Source organism: Notolabrus celidotus, chromosome 11, assembly GCF_009762535.1.
Source record: "Notolabrus celidotus isolate fNotCel1 chromosome 11, fNotCel1.pri, whole genome shotgun sequence".
In the NCBI taxonomy this organism is placed as follows: domain Eukaryota; kingdom Metazoa; phylum Chordata; class Actinopteri; order Labriformes; family Labridae; genus Notolabrus; species Notolabrus celidotus.
Window position 1 is genome coordinate 14,636,917 of NC_048282.1, and position 26,603 is coordinate 14,663,519.

The 26,603-nt window shown below is 40.1% G+C and overlaps 1 long non-coding RNA gene across 1 annotated transcript in view; it reads right to left on the reverse strand.

Annotated features, from left to right (window-relative positions):
* Nucleotides 1–6,371: 6,371 nt before the first annotated feature.
* The window catches only part of LOC117821261, a 47,668-nt gene continuing 27,436 nt past the window's right edge, over nt 6,372–26,603 (reverse strand). Inside the window, exon 3 of the long non-coding RNA XR_004632930.1 lies at nt 6,372–6,991. This is a non-coding gene — a long non-coding RNA (uncharacterized LOC117821261). The remainder of the gene's footprint in view (nt 6,992–26,603) is intronic.

Sequence of the window (26,603 nt, forward strand, 5' to 3'; positions counted from 1 at the left end):
GTGCATTATTCTAGTAGGGGTGACCTGGAATAGTCGAGGATTCGACTATTTGATTCAGAGGACTCTGATTCGACTATGAACATCATAGTCGAATGTTGTTATGTAACCAAGATCGTACCATTCTGTATACATGGGGTTGCCCAAGGCTGCTAAGTATTAGTTGTTACATAGCATGTCTTTGTTTTTGTTATATATAGCCTATTGTGAAACAAAATCAGCCTAATTTCTGTTAATAAAAAATTGAAGATGATGTATGCATTTAACCAATAGGCCTCTTTTTTACCAAGCATTAATAAATCACCCACTGCAGTTGCGTAATCAAATGAGCGGAGCTGAGCACTACAGGACCGTCAGCATCTACCGTGTATTGGCTCATGATGGCTACTAAAAAAACATCCAAAGTGTGGGAGTATTTTGAAAAGGATAAATATGACCCCAAGAAAGTTATGTCAGCAACTTCTTACATATCACTCGACAACAACCAACATGGCGTATCATTTAAAACGGGTAAGGCGAATTAAAAAAAAACTTTCCTTTGAAGTGGAAAAAAATTGCAAATGAGAATGGTTTATTTGTGGGGATCCCCGTTAGCAGTGCTCTAGAAAATAACCCTGATTAGACTATTAGTTGACTAAAGGCAAAATCTGACAAATCAGATTCGACTATGGAAATCCTAAGAGGTAGAGGTGAAGACACCTCTATATTTTAGTGTAAGTAAGATGCCATACAAGTAAAAAGAGATCTGTGAAGTTAAAGTCAGCTTAAATTGACTGAATGTGTGAATTTTTAACACCACACGCAGTAACTAAGTTATTCTCATAACAAATTAAGGACACACGATGGAAAGATTAACACAGGATACATGTTTGGAAAACAAAGAGATATCAGTATCTCCCTTTATTAAAATTATTCAAACTGAAAAATGCTTCTTGGTCGTTGCCCTTAAATAGAAAATCTGGATCTAATATAGCACATGAGTCAGGACTGTTAAAGTTTGTATTGAACTACCACAGGATAGGAACAGAGAACAAAACAAAACTATTGTGGGTCTTTGGGTGGCTGTGGCTCAGTGGGTAGAGTCAGTGGTCTCTCAATCAGGATGGCAGTTTGATCCTAGCCACCTGCCAAAGTGTCCTTGGGCAAGACACTTAACCCTAATTGCTACTGCTGTTGTTCAACATTGTTTGAATGGTGTGACTGTATGAATGAGATACCGATGGTTCCTTACTTTTGCAGCAATGGTTTAAAAAGAGCAGCCTGCATATTTATGTTCCTTGACTTCTGGGACAAGGCCTGGTAGGGGCACTGTGGAGCATATAGGCAGAATGCCCCTGCCAGTTTGGGTCTAATTGAGGTCTAAACATGGAAGAGAAAATCCCTAACTACATCATCTAGGTATGTTAGTCCGACTCCAAGACATTTGATTAGTGCAATTTCAGTCAGACTAACATGTTGACATGTATTTTAAAACTCAGTTTTAGTGGGACGAACGCAAGAAATCTATTTTTTTTAACCTCATGCAAACACCAGAGGGCTGGTTTAACTTTCATAGATCATGTAGCTTAAGTCATTCATTCATGCAACAGCATTCATTCATTCTGTTTTATAACCAGCTAAAACTGTTAAAGGACTGTTTTGATTTAGGATGTTTTATTAAGTTGTCTGGGGTAAGAGTGTTGATGATGACATGACATGACATAAGAAGAGCTAGCATTAACATGGAACTAACATAGGGGAGCACATTATCTGTCTGCTTTGTGTTTAGCTTCAGTGCTAACATTTAAACCAAATGACAGTGGAATCATTCTTTCCACGTTTTCAGTGGTGTATATCCCACAAGATCGGTCAGGTTCCCAATTCATTTAACACCATTTACTGGATTCAAAAAGTCTGAAATTGTGGTTTGTACCCCAGCTATTTAAAAGTTTAGATATTTGCAACGTTAGTGATGCTTCAAAGCAACCTCTGTAATGGAGTAGTCCCCTCATTCATACTTTCCTTTCTGAGTATCTTTGCTTCTTCTGATTCAATCCCTGACGCCAGAGCTTGCGAACGAAGCGCAGCAGCAACACAACAAAAATATACAGAGCATATTGTATACATTCTGTCTTTTGTTTTCCGCGCTGACTCACACCACAAGCATGACTACTCTGACATGGCGTCTACAATCTGAACTGACCTCAGTTGAGCTTTTGAGGGAAATACCGCTGTAAACTGCCTAATTCTTTTTACAAGCTTTACAAGGAATCAAACCAAAGTCAGTAACCTTACTGTCCGGTCCTGGATTTGGGATTGGGACAGGGAGACGTCTTCAGACAGAGAGGGTGCTCATTGCTTATCCAATGGGGCAGGCTGAGAGAAAGACAGTAATGAGGCAGATCAAAACCACAGTGCCTTGAGGAGACTAAACAACTAGATACTGAAACTAAACAATACAGCCCTGATGCACACCAACACACCGGGCTTAGAGAGCAGAGTCAAAAAATTCAGTCTTTTCCATAATATGGCTTTGACCAATACTTTTTTGGAGGCCTTTTATGACGGCCGTCTCTTGAAATTATCAAAGTTTGGTTTTCTTTCTTTCTTTTTGTTTCTTGTTCTTTAGAAAAGACTAATCAAGTCTGTATGTATTCTTAAAGACTAAACAGTAAGCATGTGCACAGATTTTCTCTACTGGCAGGCCTCCCTGTATTCACAGTTAAACCTCTGCAAATGATCCAGAACGCAGCAGCACGTCTGGTCTTCAACCAGCCTAAGACAGCTCATGTCACTCCCCTACTCATCTCACTACACTGGCTTCCAGTTGCAGCTCGCATCAGATACAAAACTCTAATCATGACTTACAAAGCAGTCACCAAAACCGCTCCAGTTTACCTGGAACCCCTCATCCAGGTCTACTGCCCTTCTCGCCCGCTACGCTCAGCCTCTGAAAAGCGCCTAGTGCTTCCAGCACACAAGGCCTCAAAATCACTAGCTCGACTCTTCTCTTCTGTTGTCCCTAAATGGTGGACTGAATTGTCCAACTCCATTCGATCTGCAGAGTCACTCTCTACTTTCAAAAGACAGCTAAAGACCCAGCTCTTTAGGAAGCACTATGCACTTAGCTAGACTGTTCTCCACTGTTGTTCCCAGTGGCAGATCATGTCTTCCAGCTACGATTGACTCGCACTGTCCTGCTCTACTCTGGGAATCTGTGTTCAGCTCTTGAGTGACCCAGCACTTGGTACTTTGGTCATTATTGTGGTTATGTTAATTGTTGATGATGATAATGGAAGGTCTTAAATTGGTTGGTTGCTTCATTGTAGATGTTCCTTATTTCGGGAAAAAAAAAAAAATTCCTTACTTATTTTTGTGCATTGCCTTTACACTGCTTGGCAGTCCCTGCACCCAAATTGACTTGAAGCTCTTTGTTCCTCTTACTGATCTTGTTTCCTCTTGTCTAGATCTTTGCTTGTGTTGTTCTTGTTCTCGTATGTACGTCGCTTTGGATAAAAGCGTCTGCTAAATGACATTGTAACATTTTAGCAACTGACAAATGAAAACAAGACTTATCGGGCAAGTATATTTTAACATCATAACATAAAACTAAGCTAGGATTCTTGGGACGAAACATCAACACAACAATTTGACTCACCGTGTCATTCTTCATGACTCCTTAAGCTCATGACATGACTGAGAGAAACGTGAACAGCAAGGGAAGAAGATGACAGCCGGATAAAGTCAGACAGCCGTGAGAAGAAGCTAAGAGATGTGCCGGCCAAAATCAAAAAGAAGAAAGAAAAAGCTATTCCAGCTTGTTCTGCTGAGGCGAGAGGAAAGGTGGAGGATGCACTCCAGTCTCCAGAGAGTTTCACACACCTGCAATGGATAGATTTCACGGTCCACTGTGTGCTATGTGATAATTATTGCCCAATTTATTTACAAGTGAGAAATGCATTCCTCTTTGTGCTACAAACTAGCGTGATACACAAGACTGATCAAATGGTAGACGTTTTACTGAAGGCTATGGAGGAGTGGAAGCTGACTGTAAAAGACCCAGCTGCAGTTATTGACATCCCAGGGAATACGACTGTAGCTGTTACAGGTACGGTGATTCAGATTAACATAAAGCAAGTTTATGTCTTAAACTTAAAGCATAAAATGTAAATGTATTCATATACAAGCAGGTTGTGTTTGTTCAAGAACGAAAAAGCATTTTTTTGAATAATTTTTTTTTTTAGGTGACATATCATGCAAAATGGACTTTTTAATGCTTCTTTACCTGAAATATGTGTCCCTGGCATGTCTACAAACCCCCTGAGAATGAAAAAAATCCATTCTGCCCCTGTTCTGATTTCTACACCTTTCTGTAAATGTGTGTGAAACGAGCCGTTTCAGACTTCCGTGTTTTTGTTACGTAACAACAATATCCGGTCTGTCACGGAGTCAGAGCTCGGAGCTTGTTCAGCCCATAGACTGTATAAAATAATACTGAATCCTTCCCCCGTTTTTCATTACCTGCACAAATGTGTGCTAACAAGGAGCTTAGGAGGGAGGCATGCTAGTTGTAGGCTGTAGCTGTGTAGCAAGACACACGTCTACATACTGACAAATAAAACAACAAGAAACACAGAATCTGTGACCAATCCTTCAGAAAAGGTCCCGCTGCCTTTCTGGCAGAGGTCGATTTTACTCCCCACGTCTGCAGATTTGAAGATCTAGTGGATGATTTTTATTTATCATGGATAAGTGCTAGCGCTAGTTAGCATAGCCACATAGCTACATGTTCGTAGCTGTGTACCAAGACACACGTCGACATACTGATAAATAAAACAAGAAAATCTAAAATCTAAATCTGTGACCAATCCTTCAGAAAGGTCCTGCTGCAGGCGCCTCTCTGAAGGATCAGATTCTGGATCAGATTCAGAGGGTTGAAGTAACGTGATCTCTGAGCAGCCGTGTATATTCAGCCAACATGTAAACATTAGATCAACGTGCTGGACAGCCGAGGCACATCCACTTCCTGAGGGGGCGTGGTCAGAGAGAAAACAGACTGTTCTGAGGAGGACTGAAGAAGAGGGTTTTTCAGGCATGCCAAAATCTGATTTCAAAGTGTTTTTTTGAGAATAAACTTTAAAGACATGTTTTGGGGACCTCTTAGACCAATATATATTGATGAAAAAAGCGTGATATGTTACCTTTAAAGAAAATGCGTAATTATTTTCACAAATTTAACAGCTGTTCTATAGTTTTTCAAATTTGATTTACAGACTTAAAACATCTGCATTATTTCATATCAGTGAAATCAAACCGAAGTGCAGTGAATAAATACACTAATCCTGCACTTTGCATTTTAAGGGCATTGTGTGTTCTTCAGTTATTCAGATATTGTGATGTATTGCTTTGGACTTCTTTTGCAATAAATTAATTTCCACATATCATTGTATCATGGTATTATTATTATCATGGGCCAGATATCATGATTTTTTATTGTATCATATCGTAAATTTCACTCGGGTCACTCTTTAAGTCAAAACATTGGTTTCTCTGAAATGGCTCAGTCAGAATTCTGTAGACTTGGTCTTGAGTCCATGGTTGGAAAATAAATTTTGACAACCAACCACACAGACACCAGACATTTTGATGCTGGTGACATTTACAATGTGGTGTTGAAAGCTTGCTAACTCAACTGGATGAATGGAGCAAAATGTTGCTTCTGTTGCCAAATGCACACAAATGTATTGGATATTTGGGAGCCATCAGCAGATCTATAAAGTTCATTTTTTATACTTCTTCAATATATTTTTAGGGCTGTGTTGGTTACCTGTTTTGGGCTTTTCTATTCAAATGTGCTGCATTTCTTGGACTGATATTTTGTGTCTACCTTGCTGATAGGCTACACTGTGTTCTTCAATTCTTAAGGTGTAGTGAGTGAGAAATAAGGGTAACAGAGATTTCTTATCAGAAGCTGATGGTGATGTGAAGTTTACATTAAACAGCCAATTTGTTTTTCTTTTGAAATAAAAAAGGAGAGTAAGCCCTGTTGCTGTCTCTTTCTCTGTTTCATCTTCCACATGTGCTTCAGTCGGGGTTTTGATGTGTGCTTGACGAGTTCCAGGATCCGAACAATCAGAACAAATATTCATGGTAATTCTCTCTGACTCTATGATTGTGTGCATAAACTTCACAATGCCTGATTAAATCGCATTTCAATCATGTTCTCTTGATTTATGTGAGCCATTATCAAGTTCACGTCTTCCTTCCTCTAAACAATGAAATCCAAAAATCTGCAGACAGATTATGCTAAATCCAGAGGATGGTTTGGTGATTACAGTAACGACTTGAAATAGCACATAATGACAGGCGTAGTGGAACAATATGCAGCAGGAAAATACCTTGAGGGGGTTGAAATCTTTCCGGGGAGTACTATAGCTGACATCACACCACTAATGCTTTTTTATGGACATCTTCATTATTCGTCACTGGCATGGATTTGAGGGGAGTGGTGGTAAATAATCCAGGTGGGTGAATGGTCCAGGAGCTCATGTTTTTTCAATCAACTTTAAAGGCGTTTCCTTTCAGATGTGCCTGTTAATTTGTGTACGTCCATGACCATGTACGTCTGCTGTAATTCAGTGTAAATTTGTGTGTATATCATTGTGTGTGTAGATGGAGTCAAACAGTTCTGGGTCTGAGCAGTTCTTTGCGTGAGTGTCTATAATTGGCGGCAGAGCGAGAATCTGTGAGCTGACATCTGCAGTTGATTTTTGGTGATAATAAATCAGGTTTCTTTCTCCGCTGGTGTGCTTCCACACAGCTCTCACTCGCTCGTCTGTGTTGCTCCATGTATCACACACGCTCTCTTTCTTCCTCTTTCTCTGTCTCATTTCCTCAAGCCTGTGGAAACCCAAGGACTAGCTGTGCAGAGTTCCTGCAAAACTTTGGACTCAGCCTCACTTTTGGGTGGCCACACAAGACGAGTTGTGAAAGCTCCTTCCTGGCCAAAGCTACACTGGAAGTAAAGAAAATGAGTGTAAAAAGGAGAAACCTGCATTTTGATTGTCTGCGAGGTAAGGTGGAGGGAGACAACAAGGTGTGAACAGGTTGCAGCTTGAGGGTAAGGGTGGTCTGGCAAAACCTAAAATTCTCTGTGAGAACCCCATTTTTTGCTGACTGCACCCATCTCTGCCATACATGACTGAGCTAATAGTGAAGGTTTGCCACTCAGCCATTTCTCTCCACATCAATTTCCTGTGAAGCCACAGCCTCAACACCAGATTTAGGACTCTATGACTGCTGTTTATGTTATCCTTCTTCTTGTTACAATAAAAAAGGGAAAATCCTTCTGGAGCGCAGTCGGAGGTCACTGGGGTTCGGAAGGTTACTCTCAATACAACAGAACTTTCCATAAAATTCCACTGAAGATTACAGAAGGAGCACACTGTAACTTAATATGTATTTCAGAGATTACTGGGGGTCAACACTGTAAACATTTTATGATTACTATGTTTTTCATAACACTAAGTTTAAATAAAACAATTCAAGATTATGTTTACTTGAAATGTTTGTCATATTCAACTTCATATTTAAAGAATGGAACATATCATGGTTGCTGAGGGGAAAAAGGCCTGCCTGATCCCAAAGACTGCCTCTGCTTGGATATAAAACACCATGTCATTCTGAAAGCCTTACATTGCAAAGCAATTAAAGTAGTATTGTTTACTTTTGTTAATCCACAAAGGGAAGAAAGTAAGCTGAGTACTTTATAGAAAATGTATGTTGTTTATCCTAATTGTGATAGTAATTACTCACTCTCTCTCTCTCTCTCTCTCTCTGTCTCTCTCTCTCTCTCTCTCTCTCTCTGTCTCTCTCTCTCTCTCTCTCTCTCTCTCTCTCTCTCTCTCTCTCTCTCTCTCTCTCTCTCTCTCTCTCTCTCTCTCTCTCTCTCTGACTCTAGAGGACATCAGGAAAGATCAAATAATGAAAAACCAAACTCACACACAAACCATTCACAAAATCATGAACATTATGGGAAACAAACCTGCTTGTTGCATGTCCATAACCAGCGATTAGGGGCTGCAATATGAAAATGGATGTATATGCAGTAGTGTTTTAATTTGTAAAATTCAATGCATGAGTAAAACAGTGCTGAGCCCAGAGGATTGCAAAAAGAAGGCCTTGGTAAATCACAACAACACCAAAACATTCCTTCAGCAGACTGAGACCACAAAGTCTTCTTGGATGGTTTCCATTACAGCCGTTTTACACATGTAACTTCTCTCCTCAGAGTAGCCAAGGCTAGACAGGTGACATGATCAAGCATTAAACCTGGCTGACCTCTTACTAGCAGGACAAAAAAATCAGTGTTTAGATCAACAGATGGCTGATCTGTCAGAACTTCAAACAGGAGGGGAAGAACACTTCTTACAAATTTTAATATTTCAAGCTGAAAAAGAAATGGGCAGAAAAACAAACCCTTTCAACAATCAGTGAAGCAACTTCAAAAATCCACAGCAAGACATTCTAAAAATGAAGCTGTTTTTTGGGGAATCAGTTGACAATACTAGGTCTGCCCCCACTGTGTGTACTGTGCAGTGTGGATACATTGGAGTTCATGCTTTCCTTAAAATTAAATGTTACAGTTGTCAATAAAAAGGTCCAGATAAACTAAGCTTTGAGTACAGCAATTTAATTTTCTATTTAAGTTCACGAAGTGAATAAAGCAGCTTTGCTATGCAACAATATATATTTTATAATATTCAGTTGGCTAATAACAAGCACCAAGCCAGACTTAAGCCAACTGACCTATCAAGGTATGTCAAAGTGGAGGAGGGACAATGATTTTATGTGAAGAAATACATTAATCAAGAAAAAGTCAGTCTCCTCACTGGTAGTTAACGCTTTGCCATTTGCCTTGTCATTAACAGGAGGTACATTTTGTGCATGTGATTTTAAAATTCATATTTGAAACCCTAATTATTAAATTCTTTATATTTTGGACTTTCATACCTATAGAGGATAGGTCTGTGGATTGTTTGTTCGTATGTGTTGGTCCTGTGATGGACTGGTGGACTGTCTGGAGTGTACCCTGCCTTTTGCCCAATGACAGCTGGATAGGCAACCCCACATGCCAGAAAGAGGCCTTAGGTTGCCAACTCTGGCTGCCAACTTGGGGACTACAGCCCCTGTACATGGGGCGGGAAACTTAACCACTTGGCTTTATTGTGGTAAAAGTCGAAATAAAACATCGAAAATATATGTTTTTTTCTATTGCCCTTTTCACTTACATTTATCCTTTGATATGCAAAACAGTATCCACTATCATTTGAAATAGAAAATAAAGTCAGAGGTTTATAACCTAATTGACCTATAAGAGGAGCCTGGTCCATCTACAGGAAGATCCCCATTGAACTGCACATTAACAGATGAAGTAAATCCCAATTCAGTGATAATGCAATACAACAGATTCCCTATGAAAGTCTTGCTGCAAGGGCCTATATATTAGTACACCCAGTCATATTTTCTTCACAACCAAAAAGCAGCATCCTTCCCTCTGGCAACTGTAAACATTGGGCCTCAGCCTGTCAACACTGTTGTGTGTTTAGACATCTGTTTCAACCACAACGTTGCACTGATCGTCAGTATCATGTGGCGCAGACCGGGGTTACATCCGCACTCCCAAATACATGTTGTCTATTACCACATTTGGATCTAATTCTAAGGAGTGTTTAGCGGTTGCGGTGGTGAAAGACCTATCCTCTCTTGTTGTTATGAAATTTGTAAGAGATGGTTAGCATCACATCGTGTGGTGCGGGGTTACAGAATCAGTCATGTGTGCTCTAAATGTTAAAAGGATGCATCCTGGCCTTTCAAGAATTCATGTAATGTATCATCACTTGTCATGCACTGAAGCTGTAAATTGTTCTGATAAACAGTGGTGTTACGTAACAGACAAGCATTCAGCCTTGAAAAAAGAAGGTCCCTCTGAATCTGATCAAAGTAAACTCCTTTTCATAAAGCTGGGTGTGTCTTTGGTTTGACATCTGTAGTCTCCAATCCATATGCTAATTAGTAAAAGGTGCATCTTTTTGGGACAGTTTCAGCGTTGAGTATTTCAGAGTATTATTTCTGAAAAATGACACAGCCAGACAGTTTTATGACTGCACCAAAGAAAAGACAAAATATAAGAGTGTAAGATATATGTGAAAACTACACTACAGAATATATCCTCTATGTTGTCCCATAACTGGACATGGTATTGATTAACCTATATGCAGTACATGTAAAATTACAAACTGGTCTGCAAACAACCAAAGCTTTTTGAATTTCACATAAGAGGAGAAATATATGGCTTGGTCCAGTGTACTATTAAAGTATATGGGGCATTACCCATACTGCACATAAGGGCCAGGCCACAGTTTTATTGCAGGTTTACAGCTGGCTGGTGGAATAACAGCAGCTTGTTTTAAGGTGGAAGATGGGAAAAGAGCGAGTAGTGGAACATGTGTGATAGCCTATTAGGACCAGGTGTATCGTGGAAGGCTCAAAAGAATACCAAGAAGGTAGGGAAGCATTCTCAAAGTATATGAGTCCATCATTAGTCTTGATAATGATGAGTCTCTTGTAAAGTGTTAAGTGTGCTTTTTTTTTTTTTATTAGTGATGCATAATGTTATTGACATAGTACCGGTGTTGGCAGTTAAAAGCCCAAAAGTTGATTATTGGCAGCAGCAGTTGGTCCAAAGCAACGTCATCTTAAACTTTGAAAATGAGGTTCTGCATCTCAAGGAGCTATCTGATAATAAAGTCAAATTCAAACAGCACCAAGAGTGTCTGCAAAAAAAGAACAAAAAGGCATGGGCGCCAGTGGACACCTGTCAATTGTTTATATTTTCGTCATTCAGCTAAGAATTATAACAGACACCAGCTAAAGTAAGAATAGAATAGAGTAGAATAACTTAATTTGTTCACATTGTGAAAAACTGTTTACGGCTCCTCAGAAAGAACAACGTAGGTAAACAGAAAATCCTTGGACTAATTGTCTTAACCCTCCTGTTTCTCTGGAACAGCAATAATGTTCCTGGGTCAATTTGACACGGGGCATATTTAATTATCCAAAAGTGGCAGAACCCTAAAAATCCCAATACACATTTTTTTTAAATCAAAATTTTAACTCCATTACTAACCATTTAAATAAATATATGGTCCTTTGGTGTTCCTTAATTCTCACAGATCATGGTTCAATGAGAATAACTCACTCATTTTCATTAAAATTAATGTTAAAACTGTTTTGCATGTACATTGGAAAGATCTAAATATAAATAAAATAGTTTTACATGACATACATTTTATTTTATTTTATTTAACATTTTCATTATTTTTTTTTTTTTAATGAAGTGATGTTGACAAATTAACATGACACCTCTTCTGTCACATGCTGCCCAGATTCTTATTCTGCATTTAGCTGGTTTGGAAGACATATATTGCCTAAAATAGACTTTAAAAAGGGTCAATTTGACCCGCAACAGAACAGGAGTGTTAATCAGCTTTTTTAGTGTGGTCAAAGATATGTGCTTTCACAGGCTAATGATGTACTTCAATTTTCAGCAATATTGGCATCAGGGTTGGGGTCGGTACCTGTATCAATGTTGATATCAGCCAAAATGAGTCTGACTATACTAGCATATTGGATATTAACAAAAATCCAGTTTTGTGCATCCCTATGATTTATTTCTCATTGGGATCTGTCACAAAACCAAAATAGCATATTCATGCATAATACAAAAGCTGGTGATAAAAGGCGCTCAACTTAAGGTTTTCCACTTCCATGGGCTGAAAGGTCAAATATAATCTCACCTTTGTTGAACAATCCAGCTGTAACAGCCAACCAACAATGCCAACAAGCTCCACACACATACAACTTCAACATGCTACTTAAACAACATGCCAACACTTTTGTTTTTTTGGTCTCATAATGCACCAACCATGCCGTTGTTGGCAGAGCTCATGGCACTATAAGCAGCTGAAGATATGCCTGAGCCCACAGTCCCTTAAAAAAACATTGAACTTCTGATTAGCTCTAGAAAGCATCATGCCAGTCTTGTAACAAAACATGAGTTCTAGTTTTTAACATTCTTCAAGCGTTATCCTTGAAAAAATATCTGTTTACACATTAAAATTAAAAATAAATATTTAAAACAAAGATGAGATAATACTGAAACTAAAAGTCTGGCTTTTAATGTTTGTATGCATTCAATGTGCGAAAATGTTCTTTGGACACCAAGATGCTGTATTCAGTGGCTGTGTCACTATTCTGTGTAGATCTCATATCACCAAGAAAGTGCAACAACTGTTGGATAATAAGACTTCTTATTCTTTTTATTCTCTGAGCATGTTTGAGGATTCTGCATGATAAATGAGTGTGTTAGGCTGCATGTAACAGTAACCAGTTACACAGAATGCCAGACAGGCTCTATGTTGACTCACACATGTGAAAATGGACTCCATGTCAAACCCTGTGTATTTCTCAAGAGTGAAATTTGCTGGTCATACAGTAAGTACTCATTTAATCTCTCTAATGGCGATACATCTCAAATGACCTGAGTGACATGGAAAACAATACCTGTTAAAAGCTGTTTTATATCTCTACAATATAGGACTCGCAGGATAATCGTTCGATTGAGGTCGTTAATCTATATAGAACTAAATCAATACTACAGACTAGTGTGGGGATCAATTCCCTGAGGGGGCGGTTTGCCATTGAACATGACACCAAGGGACGAGCGTGCCTAATCCATGTTTGAACTTTAAGTGAGCGTGGGCCTCTCTCTTCTTTACATGACCGCTCCATTCCATCAGAGCCCTCCAAGGCTGGGTAAAAGACAAGGTTACTCATTGATCATTTGCATAAGTCAGTGACCATGTGTGAGATAGGGACCTGACCAGCCTTTATATACCCACATTCACTGAGCGTCTTCCAGCTCCCTGAGAAAAGCTCATTTTCACTCCCATAGTTCCAGGTGTTTTGGTCATTAGGGCCTCTGACTATTAGAAGCACCATGGTGCTTGCTTAACGGTTATAAGGCCAACCGTCGTGCTCGGATCACACCTCCACAGCTGTAAAGAGCGGCGGAGAGGGGTGGCAGCCGGGGAGGCATGCGCAAGGGGGGACCAGTCCAGAACGCCCGCTTTGTTCTCTGGGGGCTCCGGTTACCCCCAGCCCTACCCACACCCCAAGTGACATTCAACACCGCAACTGTAAATTTTACATTAAGCGTGTGAAATCACAGATGCACATGTCACAGCAGTGTCATAAAGTGAATTTACTTAGCTCGATGTGAGCACGCACTTTAACTCTTAACGTCTCTGTAGGGGGCGGCAGGGGGCTGGGATGGTGGACAAAATTACAGCAATTAATTCTTAAAGATTGCTCCCAAAAATCGACTACGTTGACGTGTTCAGAGTGCACACCTGGTCCTATTTACCTTATTAACAATAGCCCGCCATCATTATATTTTCTATGGTACTGAATAATAAAGAAGAATTGATATTCAGTCTTGGCTTACAGCTTGTTAAATGTTTAATGGTCTGTAAATGTGAATAATAACTATGGGTGAAATCTAAGAGAGTGAGAATGACCTTTCCATTACACACAAATAACTGCAGAGGTGCAATGTGTAAACACACAAATGAAGTATGAATGAGAAATAAAAACCTGACACTTTTTGATGTGGCGTTGTAGCCTTGTGTAAAGCGCAAAGACAAGCGTTCTTTTTATAAAGTTTATTATATCATTTGACGATCAAGTTAGGAGACAGGAGTATGCAAACGCCTATAAAGTTGATTCGCTATGGTAAAAATGGAGGACTATCACGGACAAAAGTTACAACTTTATTCCAGTCGGATAGCATTTTAAACATTCACAGACAACTGAGCTGCAAATCTGTGTGCTTACTGGTGACAGAGCCCGAGTCCACCTGTTCGCTCTCAGATCATCCCTCCACTAAAAATACAAAGAGAGGAATCCAGACAAGTCCCAGTCGTAAACAGCAACCGAGGGAGACCCGTACATAATGTGCCTTCATACTGGCGTTAAGCAACCGTGACTGCGCAAGTGCTCGAACAGAGCTTTGATTTTTTCCCCCATTAAGAAATCTTACATTTGAATACCTTTAGCCTACATTTTATGTATTATCAGAGCAATATTAAGCCAGTTGCACCCATCCATGTGGTCCACACTCTGAAAAAAGAATTGAGAAAAGAAAAAGTAATATGAGGGTCAATCCTATGCAACTTCCCCTATGAATAAAATGCTGAATATGACTAATTCATGAATTCCCTTAACCCCCATAGTTCATCTGGCAATGGCTCAATAAATTCTGCAGAGCACCCCATGCCTCCTACCCTGTAAGAATATTCCCCTCCTTGTGGAGTAGGGGGGAGGCAACATTAAGACTGGTGGCTTGTAAAGTGAGCTGGGAAGTTTAATTGATCTAAACGAATTTAATGTGGCGTAGTGAATCGCGGCAGACAGCATGGATTTATATCACAATCCTGCAGAAACGAACATAATATATCCAGGGTTTTACAGCAGGAGGGGGATTTTTTTAATTGCAGCTACAAAAATGATTGACTTTGTGTTGAGTAAAAGTGCAGTTCAATAACAGCCCCGAATGCCCATTTGCCCACTCTTGCATAAAAAGTTTTGGAAAGACTGCAACAATGTATTTTAAATCCAGAAAACTTAGAGAGGTCTGTTTGTAAGAATTAATTAAAACCATCCTACTTGGAAAATACTTTTTTTTTGGCACTGACCCATTTCACACATCACAAAGCAATATTCACGCCTGAGCTGTATCATTTTAAACTAAGCTCTCGCTCTCTCAAGTGTTAAGTCCATCCTGAATGGACCTCTATGAAAGCACAGAGAACTCTGCAATGTGTTTGAGATTTTGAATGTAAAACCAAGATTACCACACAGCCACGGGCAGAGGGATTCAGCACAATCCCCACAGGATGTGTAGCGGCCAAGTCAAACAAGAAAGCAGATATTTACCAATATGCTCTGGATACTGAGGCCACACATGCATATGGAGACGCACAAAACAAATAACAGATGGACAATAAATAACAGGATTCCCCTTATTCTTTCTTTATATGTACAAAATCCAAGTAGGGTAATGCATGGTGTGTGAAAAATTAAATCAATGTGCACTAAAGTGGTGAATTCATACATTTTTGGATGAACTGAACATAAGGCAGGCAGATGACAACAAATTCTTGGGTCTTATTAAATATACTGTACTCCATCAAGTGCACAGCTAAGAAGATGGGACTCAAACCTACAGTATGTGTACAGTGAAATTCAAGGTCTTAAGAAACCACTTCAGTAAATGTTTTTCAAATGTTGCTTACTTGTCCACAAAGACTGATAATCCTCATGTTGTTCAGAAACGTAGAGGTCAAAGATCATGCTACACTTCTGAGAATTAATAATGAAAAAAGAAAAATATCACCATTCCACACAATCCAGGCCAACTCTCCTACCCCATGTAGAAATCACATTCAAATGTTCACAACTTTTTGACATTGACTTTTTTTAATACATTTTTTGAAGGAACTCTTTGTCAGTTCTGCAACTTCTTCTCAAGATATATTACACTGAAGCTCCCTGGTGTTCTATAAGGTTCTACTTTACTCAGGTATTGAATGTATCTCTGATGGTGAGGTGGTGCTTTATCTACTTCTTTGTGTGCGTTAATTAAGAGATAAAAAGTATAAATTCCTGAATTGATTTGTGAATAAAGCTTTATAAGATACGCATTACTGTAACTCCCTTTCATCTGCAGTATTTAGTAATGTATAAAATTACTTTTAAACTCCATAAAGCCATTACAATTGTAGAAGTTTAAAAGGCCTTGTTACTCGTTACTTTACTTCAAATTTGTTGACAAAGACATAAGAAATCATCCGACTCAGCACCGTGCTGACAGCACGCCTACGCAAGCACAGTTGCATCCTGGGAAAAATTATGTTGAGTGCAGTAAGCTCACACTAGCTGATGATCAGTCAGGCACAAGCTTTCTCTCTTAGAAGTACCAGCATTATTTTTCACCTCTGGAGGTAAAGAACAAGAATGTAGCAGTGAGTTGTAGTTCAGGAAGGAAAACTCTACCCACCATCAAGACTCGTAATTCTTATCCCATGAAGCACCTAACCAAACAACAAGCTTCTACTAAAATATTTACCAGAGAGCAAGAAGGACTCGTTCCATATTTTCAGCTGTAAGTGACTAATTTTGCTTTTCTAAACGCGCTATTGAAAGCTTTCTCCTGATTCAGAAGATGTATTTTTGGATGCAGTCACATCAAATATTGACTAACATACTGTAATTCTGATGTACTAGAGGAAGCTGGTTTAAAACAAGCAGCTAAAAAAAATAATTCTAACAAATTGCTGATGTGTTGAATTTGACCTGTAACCAAGCATAATCCAAAGCTTAAATAATATTCCTGTTGATTTAGCTTCGCCATCCTACTGGGGAAAAAACAGTCAAACCAGGGCTCAGCAAAACTTATAACCTTACAGCAGGGAGCACCGGATGACGAAGATTGAGTCAGGGAAAATGCACAATGTATCATAAAAATGCAATTCTTCTCCTAGGAGAGAAATTTCCACTGTGACTTCCCGTTGGAATGATTTTCAGACAGACACAAGCTCATGGGAGGAAACGAAGCAGTCATTAAACCTAGCAGACCTGGCTCAGACCACACCTAGACCTGGCCATCCATCAGACTGACTGGACAGAATTTACAGTGTGACCCGATCGGTCATCATTTATTACTTTTACTGGTCCTAAGTGGAGGCAATCACCGGCTGGTGTTTGTGTAAGAGGAGACCTCCACCTGCAAGGGTCTCCCATTAACACAAACCTAACTTGGGGGAGATATGTCATCTGTCAGGCCTGGAGCTTACTCTGACAGAATTCTGGGGGGATTTTTCTTCCTGAGTGAGCTGCTGTATCTCTATAATAAGAAGATTTAGTAATCTTGCTGTGGAGTACTTCCCTTAAATGATTCTTCAGAACCGTGCAGTGACTTCTTTGAAACCAGTCACCTGGAACCGTATCAAAGGCAAGGATGTACAACTGAGTTACCAGATCTAAGCATTTCAACTGCACAGGAAGAACAACAGGCAGGAAATGCAGAACAAAACCAACCATGTGTGCAAGATTCAAGCTCTGAAGCAGAATTTGAAGCAGTCCTATCTGTTGGATCAGTGAAAGATCTAAGAAAGAGGTCGAACCAAAAAAAGACTGAATGATGGTAGAACTACTGGAGCCAATAACAAGGGTCCCCTAGAGCTACTGTCTCCTCGGGGGGTATAGGTAACTGGTAGCTTTGAAGTGCCGCAGACAGTGGCTTCTGTTCAAGCTCATGACACTTCCTTTACACGCTCCATTGAACCTGATCAGTCACTGAGCAAATAAATGTACAACCAAACAGAGGGACGGAGAAGGGCAGATAAAGAGACTGAAAGGGAAGCAACCTTAAAATAACAATACATGAGTGAGATACACCAAGGAAAGAGTTCACAAGGGGTCATGAACTTCTGGATATTTCCACAAAGGTTGTGTTGAGCAGAGCTCAAGTTTAGGTCAGGGTGCTAATATACCAAATAGAACAAGGAGGACTGAGAAAGCAGAGTGAGAACCACTGCCAGAGCATCTGATGAAAATATGTTTGGCCCTGTACCCTATCCATGTTTTGGATCGTCCTCAATTAGCCAGATTTGATCAAATACCACAGGTAAAGCACTCCAGCATGGGCATCCAACACACTCTTTTTCAGAACATCGGGCTAATTTTACATAATGGGTCCCGAGGGTGTTTGTGTAGGGCCGTTGGGGGGTAACAATAGGGCAAAAGAAAGAAAGTTATAGAAAAAGAGAATAATAGACAAAGTTCACCTGAGCTCACCTTTACTTCCCCTCTAATCACTACCACATGCTGATCACAGGCACAAGGGAAGTCCCTCCAAAAACATGCATACTTTCTCTTCACCTCACTTCCCAGGTTTTGAAGGGTTTGGGATTTCCTTGAACATTTTTATATTATCAAGTTACTCAGCATATGTGCACCAAGTCTTGGTCCCAGCTGTAGGCTGCTTACATTGAATTTAAAGAAAAAAATTAACCAAAACAACTACTTAATGCCTTACAACTCCCAGGTCTTACTTGTAATGTTGAAGCAGTATTGCTTGTAAAATTAATTGAAAGAAAATTCCTTTGACTGCGCCGACTAGGCCAGGTCAAAACTACAAAAAAAAAACAGAAAGTATCTCCTCCTGGCTCATGCATAAGAAGTATTACCACAAGCATCCTTAACTATCCCAATGAAAGGTGTGGGAACCCAAGCCACAAGCTAGCATTACATAGCTAGCAAATTAATAGCATACCCTACCTCAACTCTCATCTAATTACAGGTATGGTTTACCAGCTACGGCTTATTAGTGTTTCCTTAGCAAACTATAAAAAGTAATGACACCATTTTGTAGTTGCCTTGGTTTTTTGCACCTCCCTTTCTTTCCATGTTCCTGGACAGCGGAGATTATTTTTAGCCCTGACTGGTGAGAGTTAAACACTTGCAGCCAAAGCTAACGCCTGTTTTCTCCCTGGTTCAGCATTTAACATCCTGCAGAGTTTCGCTGGGACTTTTAAGACACTGCGGCTGCTTTGACTGAAACCAATATGGAGCATGTTTGTAATAAGATAATACCTGCTGTGGCAGTGTCTCTTACACTTTAGATAAATAATCAACTCAGGGTTTTGATAGTGGAATGAGAATAACTTGAAAACGGATGATGAACTTATTTTTACAAATTCCCCACAGCAACCACAACGAATTCAGCAGTGTCTTCTGAGTCCTCTTGTAACTCTCTTCTGTTCACCATCCTGACACAGCAGTCATCTGTTTGGTCAGTACTTCTAGGAGACTTGCTCCCCCTAGTGTCAGGGGCTTTAACTTCAGTTGCTCTCACTGCATAGCTGTTTCTCCTCTTTGCTTTTCTGTCACAATCGTATTCATTAGAGTATACAAGCTTGTCACTGCTCATCATATAAGACTATACACATTTAAATGTAGATATTTGGCATACTTTTTTAACGCATTACTTTTGGCAGGCCCTTAAAATTGAAACACACAACTTAGAGCCACAGCTATACAGTTCAAATTGGATTTGAATACTGAGACATTTCAACCTGACATAAAGCCAAGGCCACCGTGAGAGTGATCAGAGGCCACAGGCTTATGCTCAGTTTCACCGCCACAGGTCATACTTAAGCTCTGTGTGAGTATCAGGGTGTCTGGACACTAAAACAGGCTTGAATGGCTTTAGTGCTTTCCTCAGGGCAGATGGAGTGCTCTGACCTTCCTGAACACACTTCACAGACAGTGCTGGTGAATACTTTGAGTGCATGTTTATTAACGTTACGTTCTGCTTGGGTAAGAAGGGACACAACATGGTGGCAGAGAAGTCACCATAAGTTTAACTTGAAATATACATGATCTTTAGGAAATTCTTTCAAAAAGCTATCATTAGAATGAATGCGTGCATGCATTTCTCACGCAATGTGCACAGATGAGCAAGCTCACCTATGTGAGACATTAAGATAAGTGAAAAGTCATGGCTCAAAAATAAACGCAAGCAAAACTGTCACAGTCCTTTTGTCCAGAAAACCATGCACACGAAGTCTCGCATCCATTATGAAACATCACAGCCATCCATTAAAACATCTTGTTAGCCTGTTTGTTTACATGTTGATGCAGAAGCCTGCAGCCTGTCACCACCTTGTATGCATTCCACCCATTCTGCTGTTTCAGTATTCACAATGATGTAAAACATGCACATCTAATATATTATTTAGTCATATACCCCGGTAATAAAACACATTTTTGAATCTCTCTGGTGTTATCCCGACATTGAATTTCCATTATTTTCTCTTTAAACATTAACCATGGCTTTGTTGGGGATGCAACTCCTTTTTCATCTGCTTAAAGATTCAAATGGCCTTCTGTTCAGGACGGGCAGGCTGTAATGTTTAAGTAGAGCTGACAGACGAAGCAGAGGAAGAAATGTTTTGCCTAAAATCTGCTGAAAATTCAGTTTTTCTCTCTCTCTCTCTCTCTCTCTCTCTCTCTCTCTCTCTCTCTCTCTCTCTCTCTCTCTCTCTCTCTCTCTCTCTCTCTCACTCTCTCTCTCTCTCTCTCCCATTAGAGTACAGTGGTATGACTGCAGTTTAATTCTTGTAAGGTGCTGAGTGGGGACTTCTTTCTCACTCAGGCTGATAATAACCTTGTATAACACACATACGATAACATACACACATGCTGTATTGTATGTTTAATAAGCTTTATCATAAATGAGCATTTAAATTGCCTTAAAAGTAGAGGTAGGAATATTATTTACTATATTAACAATAGTCTATATAGCGTTACTAAATACAGTATCCAGTAAAGAGGAAACGATAAACATTAAACTATAATTAACAGCTGAAATATATTACAAAATCTCATATTCAGTGATTATTATAGTATTGCTTTTGCAAAAACTTTGTATTAGTGATGTTACGCCCTCAGTCAGACAAATGAGTTCATATTGTATCTTATCCATGATGAAAAGCAATCATATCACTGTGATGTGACTACTTTATCAACACTGATGTGGCGTTATTGAGATGCACTTTGTACATATTATTGAAGAAGATCCTGAACTGTAACCAGGGCACAGAAGAACAAGGTTTACTCCTCCTCTATATACTGCACACACATAGTTAACCATCAGTTCATTGTATTCTTAAAACTGAACTGAATGTCTGTCTTTTTTTATTCTCATACAACAATTTAACATCTTGAAATTGAGTTTCACTTAACATTTGGAAACAGCTTGAACGAAACTAATTTTAAGAGGTGTGCTGTTTTAATTGCTACACTTCATCCACACAGTAAGACTTATGTATTTATTTATTTTAAGTAATGAAGCATTTAGTAGACTTAATAGCAACCAATGACTCACTGGTGTATTTCTGAACAAGAGTAAAACATACATTTCAGCTGCCTTTATTAAATATCTGCCACCATAAATGAACATCAGCGGTCAGGACCTACAAATAGTTTTAGAAACTGCTGTTGCTTTCACGTGTCAGGAAATTAGTCCTCAAAGACTTTGAGGACAAATTTCTGGACATTTTAGGTTATATCTACTCATGGCAACACCAAATAACTGATGACCAAGAATAACCTATGCACTATAAAACAATGTTATTTCCCGAATCACTCGACTGAGGTGTCAAGACCACCTTGCAGGTGGAAGAAAAGAGCCTTGTTATTCCAAAAGTTCCCATTCTGTTTCAGTGATTAGAGAAACCATGGGTCTCCTCCAGAAGCGCTGGATGTCCCTTGTAGCTGCTGGTCGGCTGATTGGAAAGCTGCTTGAAGCTTTTCTCACATGGTGTCCTGACTGAATCTGAATCAGAGCCTGATTAGATCAAATTGCAGAGAGAAACCTGTGTACCCCTGTGTGCCCACCTTTGTATCGACTCAGTGCCAGCACTTTAATTGGACTTTTGGATGCAGTGAAGCCTTGCCTTTGATTATGCATTCCCATAAAAAATCCATAGGGTTTAGTATCTGCCTGTCACGAACAGAAGAACTCAGGCTAGTTCGGAACCAATTTACTCTCAGCTGGTAACAGAGAGCAGAATAGAGAGGCAGGATACAGACACAAAACTTAAAGTAAAAAAAAACACAGTTACTACTAAGTCGTACTGTAGGCCTCGACCTTTTCTCAATGACAAATCAGTGCTCACAGATTCCCCATTATGACATTCATGCATCATCAGAGGGACAGACAAGCTCATTTAGCGGGCACTGAGGAGAGGGGCAGCACCCTAACTGCCTGGTTAACATTACAAATGAGCGATGTGTTCTCTGTCTCATCAATTATCTGTCAGGCACATTCTGGGGATGTTAACGACAGCTCAAGCATGAGGAATACCTAACTGAGATTATAGACCAGGAATGTCAATGTCTATCAGAGAGAGTAGAAAGAAAGATGGCAGGGGGTTGTCGAGAGGGACAGAGGAGTATAAGGGAATTTGTCCCCTATAATTGTTTTATTATAAGTGCAGCTCATTATTAGTGAAGGAGATAGGAGGGTAATGAGTGTCCCGAGGAGACGTCCTCTAGGGCTGACAGCTATGATGAGGTGAAGGAGTGTCTCCTTGGGACTCAGCACACAGATGTATTTGTGTATGTGTGAGTCTGAGTTAATTTGTTCATGTAAATTATGATAATAAATGTTCATCAACAGCTTCTTTTTATCATGAAAAGACAAGACGATGATGAGCTATAAATACATCACTAATAAAATCTCTATGACCAACACATATTGTATTTGGGGTAATTAGATGAGATGGGACTAAAATGTTAGTGGTGGGCTTTCTGACTTTCAAATAATGTTATTTACCACTACATCTATTCTGGCTGGCAAAATATAAGCAATGCACTCCTATAGCTGATTGAACTGCCAGTGTGAATTTTTTTTCTGATGCATCTCTGTGAGAAACCACATCCAGCTACAAAGACCACATCAGTTCAATACTTGACCTTTACCTTTTTTGCTGCGTTTCACTTTAACTGCTCTGTGTCACAGCCTCAATGCATCTTAGTTTAGCAATGTGTTGGATCATAATTAGTAAGATGTTTCTTAGTCGTGACCAACTCTAAATCATCAAAGATGACAATAGAGCCATCCTGATGAGCTGAATGTCTGTCCAGCTGACCAGGCCTTTTCACACATTATTACACCTTTATCTGAAGTCCAAGAAAATAAATCTAGATAAAGTGGTCAAAGATGGAGTGTTTTGTTTCTCAATTTGGAGTATGGAACATTCCTCTATTTTAGCACTTTTTAATCTGTGTATAACGCACCTTCCTTACCTTAGAAGATAAGCATGAACAGCACAGCAGCACTGCATCATGGGAGAGTCTAGGCTTGATTATCAAACTAAGGAAATGAATCTAGATATTACATAGGTGTTGAGAGTGAAATGTTACTTAACAGATTCAAACACTTAGTACAACCACGATACCAATTTATGATTGGCTAACTGAATGACTCTAAAGAGGGAAAATGTTTTAATTACTTAAATACAATTACTTTTTATTTACTAAAACTAGACAAAAACTATAAAGGACATCTATCCATCCATCCATTCATCCATTCATTATCTATAGCCTACTGCTTATTCGATTCAGGGTCGCTGGGGACCTGGAGCCTATCCCAGCTGTCTTTGGGCGAGAAGACGGGTACACCCTGGACAGTTAAGGCGGATTTAAGGCTGATTTATACTTCTGCGTCGAATCGACGGCGTAGCCTACGCCGTAGGTCCGCGTAGCTCCCGTACCTACGCAGAGGCCTACGCACGTAGCTGACGTGCACCTCCTCCAAAATGTAACTACGCGTAGAGCCGACGCGGACCGCAAGCTCTGTGATTGGTCCACTCAGCTGCATTGTATATCCCGCATTTACAGCACTTCCAGGATCCCCGCTAATAGGCATCGGCCGTGTATTTAATCTCGTCCTCTCTATTCTTCATGTAATCATGTCTGTATGATAAACAGCAACATGTATCAGCTGTAGATTAACTTAACACGCTCTGAATCGATGTGGAAAAGTAAACAGAGATCGTAGCAGGACCGGAAGCAGGCGACCGGCTATCAGAGAGACCACACTGCCCTCAAGCGTTTCGGAGGAGAATTGCTGCGCGACACGGACACATCGACGCAGAAGTATGTGGGGCTCATGTCCGCGTCAGCCCCTGCTGCGTAGGGGCGACGCAGAAGTATAAATCAGCCTTTATACTTCTATGCCGAATCGACGCCGTACCCTACGCCGAAGGTCCACGTGGCCCCCGTAGCTACGCAGAGGCCTACGCACGTAGCTGACGTGCACCTCGTCCAAAATGTAACTACCCGTAGAATCGCTGCGGACCACAAGCCCTGTGATTGGTCCACTCAGCTGCATTGTATATCCCGCATTTACAGCACTTCCAGGATCCCCGCTAATAGGCATCGGCTGTGTATTTAATCTCGTCCTCTCTATTCTTCATGTAATTATGTCTGAATGATAAAAAGCAACATGTATAATCTGTAGATTAACATAACACGCTCTGAATCGCTGTAGAAAAGTAAAGAGATATCGAATCAGGGCCAGAAGCAGGCAAACGGCTATCAGAGAGACCACACTGCCCTAAAGCGTTTCGGTGGAGAATTGCTGAGCGACATGGACACATCGACGCACAAGTATGTGGTGCTCATGTCTGCGTCAGCCCCTGCTGCATAGGGGCAACGCGGAAGTATAAATTAGCCTTTATAATGAACAAAAAAGGCTAAAAGTGACTAAACTAGTAGGCATTTTTCTCTTAAGACTAAGACTTAATCTAAACTAGTTTACAAAATTAAAACTGCCATGTGGAAGCAATATAATAACTATATATAGTAAGACTTCAGTGTTTTTTAATTACGTAGTTACAACAGTCGTGAGGGGGGGTGTTTTGCCTTCACAGTCATTATTATGCTGCATGTAAATTATACTGTATGTGGGCACAAATGAATGTAGTACACATATCAGTGTGTGACCATGTGAAGGCTAAAGTGAGCCATAGGGAGGAACAGGGGGGAAAAGGACAGGAGTAAAGGAAAAAAGATGATGATCATTAGCTTTTGATGGATCTAATGACCATGTGGATTTGTGTAAAGCAGAGCGGGATAATGGCAAAGAGGCGAGAGGAAGGAGAAAATCATTTAGAGGAAGAGAGGAGGAGGGAGAGTATATCAAAGGCATGCTGAGGGGCTAACGACAACAAGCTGAGAGGCATCACCACCAAAGATATAGATCAATAACTCCTCCATTATGTTATGAAGAACAGGGAGATGGGAAGAGGAGGGGAGGAAATGGAAGAATAATTTGCTTGATAAGTACACAGGGGGGAAAGGAGCGTGTATGAGCAGGGGGGTGCACTGACAGGGTCACATAAACAAGTGGCAGCATCTCTCCCCTGAGGACCAGCAGTGATGATGAGGAGAGGAGCCGCAACTGAAGTCTGGAGGGGTGAAAGGCGGGACGCGCCTCGGCAGCATCTTTCTCTTGGCAGGTAAAAATAAAAGTCAACAGGAAAGGGCTGGCGCACGGGTGCTGCCGTGATAGCTGCCATCCGTTACGGGTAAATTGAACTGTCAACCCCTCGGTGTCATTTCCATGGCTGGATGAGAGAGAGAGGCAGAGGCAGAGAGAATTATGGGGGTATTCACTAGGTGATCACAGTGTGCAGCGGGAATGTTCCAGCAAATTAACTCCCGACGGGGATGGGGAATGATGTTAGGGCTGTCAGAGAGATAGAAGGATGGGTGGATAAACAGGCAGAAAGGGGGAGAGAGATGTTTTGAAACGGTACCTACACTGTTTTCTTTTGCTCAGTTGTGGTGTTAAAACACACTTTATGTGTGGATGCATTTAGATCATGTTAGCACCACCATGTGTGCAGTTTTTAGTGCTGACTTGCTGTGTTTACTGTGTTTACAAAAGGCATCATAGTGCTATAATTGTTGCCCTTGATAGTAGAACATTTAATCAATTTCACTTAAAACTCCTCTTACAATGTATTTCATGACACAAAGAATATCTACGTGTACATTTGCTTAAATCCTCTTACATTTTAAAAGTATATTCAGGTATATGGGCAAATTATGGCGTGTACTCTGCTTTCTTGATCTGTACGAGTGTGCATATGCAGTGTTACTGTGCACTCAGTATTCTGCACAGCGCCTCTGGATTTCAAGCCCTACCTCTCCATCCACTTAAATATTTATAAAGATTCCTATTATTGTATTAACTATTTATTGATTTATAATTTAAAAGATTTATACCAGGTCCTCAGAACTGCAGGGGATAGTGTCTTAACCCTATAAGAGGAAGACATCTATTGCTGCTGTTGTTTGTCTTTAATGTTAGACCTGTGCCTGTTTGCCTCTTGGCATCCAGAAGCAGAAGAAAAATGCACATATGGACAAACAAAAACACAGAGGGGAGGACATTCTGGCTAAATACTGGTGCTAGTGTGATGTTGTACTGTGCTCTCTTTCCCTCTGGAGCAGGTCCCAAGTCAGCAGTACTTAATGATATATGGAGCCTCAACAAGCCTCACCACTTATTAATTTGCATCTTACAACTCTTTGGATGTAAAATGCTCTTCTTTAAGGGAACAAATCTGCTGCCAGTGAACAACATATAGACTGGAATCAGACAGTACAATGCATTTGTCTTATGTCCAACCCACTGGCATTAGTCACATTACATGGGAAGATCAAAACGTGTGCTAATTGGTTATTAAATGTAATCATCACGCAATATAAAATCGCTAAAGTAAAGGCTCAACTCATAACTATAGCTGTGAAAAAGACTAAGCTAATCTTGTAATTGTCTTGACATTTGACAGAGTTGATCTGAATTAGATAACCAAATAACGAAGAGGGTTGTCGCCCACATTCTACCCACTAGGGTTTCAGAT